At 32.1% G+C, this 7,513-nt stretch overlaps 2 long non-coding RNA genes across 2 annotated transcripts; one reads left to right on the forward strand and one right to left on the reverse strand.

The window, feature by feature from the left end:
• The first annotated feature begins 3,326 nt into the window (after nucleotides 1–3,326).
• LOC139904768 (uncharacterized) lies at nucleotides 3,327–6,714 on the forward strand. Its single transcript, XR_011778950.1, has 2 exons — nucleotides 3,327–3,451; nucleotides 4,066–6,714. It is a non-coding gene; the product is annotated as an uncharacterized lncRNA (long non-coding RNA).
• Nucleotides 3,637–4,850, reverse strand: LOC139904769 (uncharacterized). Its single transcript, XR_011778951.1, has 2 exons — nucleotides 4,195–4,850; nucleotides 3,637–4,129 (listed from the first exon to the last, which is right to left on the reverse strand). It is a non-coding gene; the product is annotated as an uncharacterized lncRNA (long non-coding RNA).
• Nucleotides 6,715–7,513: the final 799 nt, after the last annotated feature.

Here is a 7,513-nt window from a genome sequence, read left to right on the forward strand (position 1 = left end):
TTCCATGTCAAATTTGGGAAACGCATGCTTATATAACCACTGATGTTTTAGATAAGGACATATCGTTATTGTGGAGCAAAGAATCAATGCAGAAGGCGTAAATGGTACTCAATTTTTCAAATGATACTTTATTTTTTCCTGGCAAGAAGATCAAGCTTGTTAATTCGCCACCAGGGCACTATACTATCAACATTAGCAACATCAGCAAATGACTAGATCCCGATAGATGGGCGTATAAGGATCTAAAATTGGCAATTTTTATAGAACTGAAAAACAGGAAAAGGGACAAGGATTTTAGAAAAATGGCTCTAAAGCTACACAGACAATTTGATCACACACCCTTTAGGAGATTATTCGAATTTATCAAGAAGTCTAAATTCTATTGGAAAAAGTTGAAACAAATAATAATTCTAATAACCAAAAAATGTGAGATATGAGTATAAACGAAAAAACAAGAACCAAGACCAGTTGTTGCTTTATCGCTTGCCAAAAGCTTTAATGATGTTGTATCTATGGATCTTAAGTACTGGAAGAAAAAACTGTTATTTTATGGTAATGGTCGATACAGCTATAAGATTTTGTGCTGCATGTACTATCAGTAACTGGATACTATCCACCATCATTCAAGGCATTTGCAGAACATGGATACCGAAATTTGGGCACCTAAGAAGTTCTTTATGGACAATGGCTGGGAATTTAGCAATAAGGAGATGGTTGAACGTGGAGAAAATTTTAACATTAGAGTAATGAACACATCTGCATATTCTCCATTTTCGAATGGTCTATGTGAGAGGAAAAATTGAATTTTGGATATTATAATTTCAAGGTTGGTTGAAGATGACATCACAGACGTGGATATGGCACTTGGTTGGGCTGTTGCAGCAAGGAATTATTTACAGAGTTTTGGAGAATTTTCACCTAACCAGTTAGTTTTTGATTTTAACACGAATGATCTGTCATTGAATGTTAATATGCTGCCTACAATGGAACTAACAACTCAATCAAAAACAGTGAAAATAAATTTGAATGCATTACATTCAGCTAGATGTGAGTACATGAAAAATGAATGAAATGTCAAAATTCAAAGGGCTCTTTCACATAATATCAGAGATAGAGCAACAAAAGATCTCAATATTGGTGATATGGCACTGTACAAACGAAATGATGACTCGAAATGGAAAGGTCCTGGTAAAATTATTGGAAAAGATAGTTAAAGTGTATTTAGTACGTCATGGTGGTTACTGAATAAGATTTCATTTTTGTATGCTGCAAAAAGATTTAAAGCTGCGAAAAATAATTGTAAAAGAAGATTTTCCAATGGTTAAAATAAATATTGAAGCCCGTATTAATGGTATTGATCATGGTTATGGTCAAATGCAAACAGACATTGAAGAAGCTCGTGATGATGATGATGAAGATTATCATTATGATCGAAGACAGAGAAATGTTGTAGAAGCTCGTATTGAAGATGAAAATGGCATAGCTAGTCATGTTGAAGATGTTTCAAATAGCAATGGAGAATATGTTTCCACTAAACATGGTGAAAATACTAATGTACAGGTTAAAATAAGAAGAGGTTGTTCACGTTAATGAAGAAAAAGTTATTTTTGAAAAGGATCAAAACTGTCCAATGTTTGGAGGAAATTTTGAAGCCATTGATCTCAATTCGGGCAAGTGGTTCCAATTGGTAGAGCTAGCAAAGCCAATGGAAGATATAGGAGGTTCTATAATATCAGAAACAATAGTACTGGTGAAGATTATTGTGTAGATATAGATACCTGGAAGGAGTGGAAGGTGGTAGACGATGATCATTAAGTATTGTTTATTATTAACTCTGGAGAAGTGAAGAATGCAAAAAGAAATGTAATTAACAATTGTAAAGAAAACAATTTTTTTGAAGAAGTGGAAGATCATGGTCAAAGAACTATTTCAACGAGATGGGGGGGGGGGTGACAGAAAAGATGGTAAAAGACAAATCCATCATAAAATCAAGAATGGTAGCAAGATGACAATGAAATCCGAAGAGATTCACCAACCTGTAGCAAAGAAGGATTAAGAATGGTAATTATGTTGATGAACTCAAATGGTTGGATTTGGAACTCCATGGATATAAAAACTGCTTTTTTGCAAGGGAGTCCCATAGCAAGAGATGTCTTTTTGAAAACACTTAAGGATTATTATATAGGAAAATTATGGAAACTCAACAAAGTAGTATATGGTCTGGTTGATGCAGCAAGAGCTTGGTATAATCGTTTTAAAAGTTTCTTGTTGGAAATTGGAATGACTGTGTCAAAGTTAGACAATGGTATTTTTATTGGAAAGAAAATGGCAAACTCAATGTAATTATTTGTATTCATGTTGAGGATTTCTTGTGGGCTGGATTTAGTGTATTTAAAGAAAGAAATGGGAAGATTCGAAAAGAATTTCTAACGAAAGTGGAAGAGCTTGGAAATTTCAAATATCTTGGAGTCAATGTCAGAAGCCAAAAGGATGGAACTATTCAAATGAATCCTTTTCAGTGATATTGTCCCTGGATGCTATCAGTTTGAGCGAAGAAAGAAAAATGGCAACCTTTGAGGGAAGACGAAATCAAAGAATACAGATCCATAATTAGCTAGCTTAACTGGGTTGCGACCCAAACTCGACCGGATATTTCTTTTGGAGTCAGTATGGGATCATCAAAGATGGAGGAACAAGTGGTGTAAGATATTATTGAAGCAAATGAAATGGTTCAGAAAGTCACAACAAGCAATGTCAGAATAACTTTACCAAAGTTGGAAGATTCGAAAACGTGCAAAATTACATGTTATACCGATGTATCCATTGCAAACGTCGAAAATAGTGGATCATAAATGGGAATTTTCGTCATGATAGAAGACAAAAACGCAATGATATGTCTTCTGGATATGTCAGCTGAAACTCTGGCACAGTTGGAAGGAGCTGAACTGTGTTTCTACATCAATAGTTTAGTGTATGAAATTTGTGGATTGAAATAAGAAGTGATTTTACAAGCAGATTGCAATTCCTTAAAAGAATGCCTTCAAACAATTAAGAAAGTAGAGGACAAGAAATTGAGGATTGAGATTGCAATGCTGAAGGAGATGATGGAAAGATCGGAAATAATGAAAGTTGTTTGGGTCCAAACGAAAAATGAATTGGCGAATTGTGTTACCAAATACGGGAGTTCAACACTCGATCTCATGGAGGTGATCCAAACTGGCCGAATTCCGACAAACAGAAAAGATGGGGAGAATGTGGAAACATAAACAAGTAAGTCTGTTACTATGTGTGTGTACTGTGTACACTTCCTGAGTCATGGTGTTCTTCTGGCCAGTCGATTGTAAATAGTCAATGTTGTTACATATTTATTATTAGCAAATATATCTTAGTCATTATTAGTAGTCAAGCCTATTCTTTCGTACGTCATCATATTCATCATTGCTTGAAAAGGGTAATTATTTTATTTTTATCAATTAGTTAATAGGGCATTTTGACTCTATTTTAACAGTAAATAGTATACCGTTTTGTTTCGATTTACAAAATTAAATATTCTGGAATTGAATGTATGAATTAAGGATTGTTAGTACCAATTTTTCCGACTTTTTATGTATAGAACTAAATTGATTTGGACTGAAATACACAATAAAATTATTTATTATCATCTAAATATAGATAATATGTTAACATGAAAACAAAATTATTCATACGCTTCATAATAAACAAAAATCAATATTTGGTTTATTAACAACTATAATTAATTATAAATCATAAATGTAAAAATTTACTTTTATAATGGGTTCTTATCCATAATTAATTATTTTGAATGCAGGAGACAGACAACAAAAACCCTCAAACAAGAATAATCTACAAATTTTTAATATAGATTATGACTTGTATTTTGTACAAATAAATTTTTACATGATTTTTTGTAATGTTTTTTATGCAATATGTGCAATATCCACATTTTTTAAATCTCCTTTTTAAAATATTTACTGTGTATCCATGACATGAACCAAATTTCTCTTTTATTCCTCTTGATTTAAACACATCATTTTCTGATTCTAGTTAAAGTTCTCGATCCGGATCAAAGGATGTTGATAAATCCATATATGTGCTATCAAAGATGTGCCTCATCATAGAAAACAAGTAGATTAAAATTTAAAAAATGAAGCATCGGAAAATGATGATTTATACCTTCTAATAAATTAATCAAAGGTGATGAGGAAGTAACATTTACCAAATAATTCCTTTATAAAGGTAAATTGATTGACTATCTTCGGTTAAATTGATAGATGGTGTAGGAAAAGAAGTAAAGTTAGTAAATGATAACACAAAATCGTTTTCTTGACCCTAACATGTACGGGATGATTTCAAGTTTATTTATCATGACTAATGTTTGAACCCATTCTTTAAATAATGAGTATATTTTCTCTGAAATGAAGATCTCCCCATAGCTTAAAGGAAAGAAAAAGTTGTCTGACAAACTCTTCTTCCACTAATTAGGAATTTGATCTTCCTTACCCAGGACAGCAACATGTTCAAATAAATAGGCTTCATTACTTAATGGAGAAATAGAAGACATTTTTAAACATCGATCTAGCCAATAAGAGACGTATTCGTGGCTAAGCCAATTAAAACAAGGAGTTTTATTTCCAATAGTTTCCTAAGTCCCACAAAACAAGAACAACCCTTATAATGGAACCTTATAGTTCCTTGTCTTTCTTCCACATCTTGAAATGTGACATTTCCATGTTCTGAAGGTAGGATCTCAGATATATCACTCACTAATGAAGAACAAATCGTGAACTCATGATAATATTATTATTAATATAACTAATCAACAGAACGATGACGTCAAAGAATTGAACAATATTTAATATTATTTTATAAATTAAGAACTTCATTTTTGATAAGCCGGGTAAGAACCTCATCTTAGCAAGACCACAGGGGAACATCCATTTTGTATCTGTTTTGTACAAATCTAAGTCAATAGATGAGAAGTTGCGTGACAAAACATATATATTAAGTTTCGCTACATTTTATGCGTAGTGAATAGTCGTTCTTTTTTGTGTATATTAATCATGTAACAATAAAGAAGTAACTCGAGAAGTGAAGAATTAGTCCTAAGTGCAAAAACCTAATCACTGTAATTTATAACACGTCATTAGAAATACATTTTTATAAGCCTTGGTAGAAATGAATTTAAGCAAAAAAAAAAAAAAAAATGAATTTATATTTGAGCGTAGAATCCTAAACTGATTTCAGTTTTTCTCTCAGTCATCTGAATTCTGAAATATATGGGATTATAGTAATTCGGGGCTTTTATCGTCCAAAGTCATTTTTTACCCTTAAAACAATCCCAAAATTAAAAGTAGGATTAACAAAACTTATTTTAAAGTGTTTTTTTTTGTTCTGAACTCGATATATTTCCATGTTCAGGCTGAAAAAGTGATGACAAACGAAAAAATATGGATCTCCCAAGATTTTTTTTTCATTTTGTATGTTTTAAGTGATTCCATTTTGTAAAATTAAAATGATCTACTCATCGCTTCATTGTTTTCGAACCTTCAATAGTAGCTGGCTCAAAAGAATCCGTACAAGTGGAGATTTTTGGGCGATAATGATTAAAACAAAGTACTAAGAAATCAACGGAAGCCCTTTCAAGGAAAACATATTTAAAGGGCCTTTAAACCTTTTTCATGTGACAAGCTTAGCTGATACTGGAAAAGAATGTTTCAAGGGTGTTCAAAAACCGTTTTAGAAGTTAGCAAGATCCTAGGCAACGAAGAGCTAGTGAACTATAACCACAGACTGGATGGAACTAATTAATACTATTCAGTCCTCAATATTACCACCGCTGGAGAACTTTGACTTTGGAATTAACGAGGAGTCGGCCTTCTAAAGTGTAGAGACTACTTTTCTTCTCCTTAAGTACAAACATAATATGTGTTTTGGTCCACCCGCTCTTTTTTTCATAGCTCACTAGTTAATTAAAAATATACAAATAAGAACGGAATTACTTGGTGGGGGAGAAACCTCAGCGGAGGAACTGATACCCAAAAGGGTGGACAGACTTTGTCTCCTGAGTTCTGACATGGATACAAAAAACACTGTTTACAAGCCCTTTTACTTTATCTAAGCAAAAATGGCTCCACTACAGAATCACTACCTCATCAATTTATACAAATAAATCGAAGAATCAAAGTATAAATTGCACATTTTTTAGTGAGAAAATAGAAACGTCCATATACATTCTCTACATGTGTGATAAGATAAGTCCTTTGGTACGAATGTGTGCACAAAAAATAAAAGACACTCTACAAGGCACGACCTCAAAAACTGATTTGGTATTGACCACAGATCCTAATCTACCTAGGGCTTTTAAGGTGGAGGCCATCATCAGCAAAGTGCAGGTGATGATTTATTCTTGTAGATGCAACATGAAACCCATTTCAACAAATTTGGAAGGTATAATTGATAAGAAACTCAATGTTTTGGCATATTTATTTGACATTGGTTGTTGTAATTCGGACTTTTAAATATTTGTATTAAAAAAATGAAACAAGCTGTGATTTTTTGTGTCGTTTTTCCTATTATTTTTTTTTCTTTTACCCTTGTCAGATATGGGTAAGGACTGTAGTGTAGTAAATTTGAATGTTTTTTGTTGTCATAATTATGAATAAAGGTATGTCTATTGGGCATTAAAAAAAGTAAGAGCTTAGACCTGTTGGTTCTACAGACAATTCCTGTAACATTTTTCTTCAAGGAAATATACATTTTTTTTTTGCCAAAGTTACGCTTGTATGGAAAATTTTGTACCTAACGTTAGAAGTCATTTTTTTAAGTCTTACATCTTGAATAAAATACAATTTTGGAATCAATACATACATAGATCGAAAAAAAACAACACGTTATATAATTGCTGTAATCAATAGTGCTATATAGAGTTAGATTTGTGTTTACTTCTTTTCCAACTCTTTACAGCTAATCTAATAAAACGTCATGAAAGCTAAGCTGCTCACCTCTCCAATATTATTCAAATTGTCAGGGTTAACCAAGTTAATTTTTGGTTTTTTTAAAATACCCGCAAGATACATAATATTCATCACTGGCCAATGCATATAATACACATCGATGTATTTTTATTGATTCTTCTATAAAAATATTGACAAAGTTGGCTATAAAAATAGTACAGAAAGCTAATTACCATATATATATTTCAAAATTTTATTTTCTCTTCTATCGGTCGAGATTCAAGTGGAGAAAAAACTAAACTTGATACTGATTCATGAGTCGTAAAAATATGATTTATGCAGCATATTTAACTTCATAAATCGTTGTTGTAAGTCGATGTTCACAATTTAAAGTCACACATGACATCATTAGCAACTCATCTATAGATTCAGTTAATGCCAAATTTTAGAATAGATTGATCCAGATCAAGTTTGTCTTTGGAACTAAATGAATTCTATCCTCTAAAAATTATAACTGTCTCAGACCGGTCTAGAATTTT

Source organism: Lepeophtheirus salmonis, chromosome 2 (genome assembly GCF_016086655.4).
Source record: "Lepeophtheirus salmonis chromosome 2, UVic_Lsal_1.4, whole genome shotgun sequence".
Taxonomy (NCBI): Eukaryota; Metazoa; Arthropoda; class Copepoda; order Siphonostomatoida; family Caligidae; genus Lepeophtheirus; species Lepeophtheirus salmonis.